The sequence below is a fragment of the Amaranthus tricolor genome, chromosome 8 (assembly GCF_026212465.1).
Source record: "Amaranthus tricolor cultivar Red isolate AtriRed21 chromosome 8, ASM2621246v1, whole genome shotgun sequence".
In the NCBI taxonomy this organism is placed as follows: Eukaryota; Viridiplantae; Streptophyta; class Magnoliopsida; order Caryophyllales; family Amaranthaceae; genus Amaranthus; species Amaranthus tricolor.
The window spans coordinates 761,038-763,537 of NC_080054.1; positions in this window are offsets into that span (position 1 = coordinate 761,038).

A 2,500-nucleotide genomic window follows, 5' to 3' on the forward strand; every position below is an offset into this window, starting at 1 on the left:
ATGGCCGGAGCCTCGCCCCGAGCCGCGGGCCGTGGGCCGACAAAGGTGAGCCGGGGTTCGAACGCCCGAGCGGTGGGCCTTGGGATCTGCTACGAGCCCAAAAAGGAAGTGCTTGACCCGAGTCCGATGACCCAAGGGAGGCAGGACGATAGTCTTGAGCCATGGCCGGAGCCTCGCCCTGAGCCTGACCCGTGAGCCACGAATCAAAAGCCGTGAGCCGCGGGCCGCGGGCCGTGGGCCACGAGACTCAAAAATGTTCTTGAAGGTATATATAAACAATACAAGTCATAAAAAAGACAATATGTTGCAAACAAAGGTGAGTTTTGGTCCATGGAAAAACTAGTATAACTTAACTCTCATTTGGGTGTCCCCTAGGGTCACAAGGGAAAAATCTCTTTATCTATTATAGGGGGAAGGTTATAGTTGAGGGTTGGGGCCCAAGGTGCCATCGACTGGGCATGTGGTAGGCATGGAGCCATGGCCGGAGCCTCGCCCCCGACCCGACCCGCGGGCCGTGACCCCGCGGGCCGACCCGTGGGCCGTGGGCCCACGCACGTGCGCCGAGGAAGGGAACGCTCGACTCGTGAGACGTGGGCATTGCTACGAGATCAAGAACGATATGCTTGGCCCGAGTGAGCCGGGGGATCTTGAAAAATCCACCCTTCTAATCTAATGATACACACGCACGCGCGCGCGCTAGGCGCTAAGGCGCTAAGGCACTTAAGCACTTAAGCACTTTAGCACTTAAGCACTTGAGCACCTTGAGCACCTGAGCACCTATATGGATGGTTATAATATAATGTGAGCTCTCAAGGTGCTGTGAAGGTTTTCGGGCCATGCGGTACGAAAGACGCTATGGCCCATGGGAAAGAAGGTGGTAGCATAGAGCCTCACCCCGAGCCGTGAGCCATGAGACCCCCCCCTTGTGATTATGGCTTGTAAGGGAGTTCATTGCAACGTGATCGAAAACATCATTCAAACTTAATATCAATGATTCTCATTACTATGGTTTGTAAGGGAGATTGTGGTATAGGAGCAATGTGGTAGCCTTGAGCCATGGCCGGAGCCTCGCCCCGAGCCCCGAGCCAAGAATGAGCCATGAGACCCCCCTAATGATTATGGCTTTTAAGGGAGTTCGTTGCAAGGTGATCAAAAACATCATTCAAACTTAATACCAATGATTCTCATTACTATGGTTTGTAAGGGAGATTGTGGTAAAGGAGTTCAATGTAAGTTGATAAAAAATACTCCCTTTTAGCCTCTTATATCATTCAAAAATTTATTTTTACCCATTTTTGAAAATAATATCAATGACTCTCACTCATAATATCTTTCCAACAAGCCTCCCATTTTTTCAAGATTTTTACAATTTTTTATCCATTTTTCACTATTTTTCACCAATTTAACGGAAAAAAAAAAAATAAAATATTTTTTTAATGAAATTAATATTTTTAACTAAACCAATCTATTTGTATATTTTTTCTCAAGTGTCTCCTAATTTTTCATGATCTATTGACACTTTTTACTATTTTTTATTATTTTTCCCTTTATTTCACCAATTTAACGGAAAAAAAAAATAAAATACTTTTTTTAATGAAAAAAATTTTTTTAACTAAACCAATGTCTTTATATATATTTTCTCAAGTGTCTCCTAATTTTTCATGATTTATTGACACTATTTACTATTTTTTATTAATTTCGCGTTTTTCGGCCTTATTTAATTAAAATAAAATACTTACAAGTTTTTTTTTTTCAAAATTTCAGCTTCTAAAATTTCTTTAATATATGTTCCAACAATACAAGTCATAAAAATGACATTATGTTACAAATAAAGGTGAGTTTTGGTCCATGGAAAAACTAGTATAACTTAACTTGCATTTGGGTGTCCCCTAGGGTCACAAGGGAAAAATCTCTTTATCTATTATAGGGGGAAAGAGTTTGGGAGCCTTGGGCTGGCATGGCCAGCACCCCCTCGCCCAGGCATGGGCGTTATGCGTGTGAGGGGTGACTACCCTCCATCACGTTGAATGCCATCCCGTGGGCCATCGCCGGCGATCGGTTTTTTCCGGTGGCTGGTCGGCCCTACCAGACGATGAGTGGGCCCTTCCTAGTCAGCTTGGCCTACGGTGATTCGTCTGGGGGAACGTCCCTTCGGTTGCTCCCAATGCCCCTTTCGGTTGACGGTTGACGGTTGACGGTATGCTTGAGGCCTAAGGAAATGCTGCGTCTTGTGATCCCCGACTACCCGCTCAGGCGGCACGACGGGTTTTCTTGACGTGGTTCAGTACGCGGGCTGATTCGTGTTGGTGTGGGAATGTGTTTCCCCTTCGGTTGCTGGTCCCTTCGGTTGAGATACGCTTGATGCCTAAGGAAAGGTTACGGGCCACGGAAGGACGTGACTTAGTACGCGGGCTGATTCGTGTCAATGGTCCCTTCGGTTGCCGGTCCCTTCGGTTGAGATACGCTTGAGGCCTAAGGAAAGGTTGCGGGCCACGGAAGG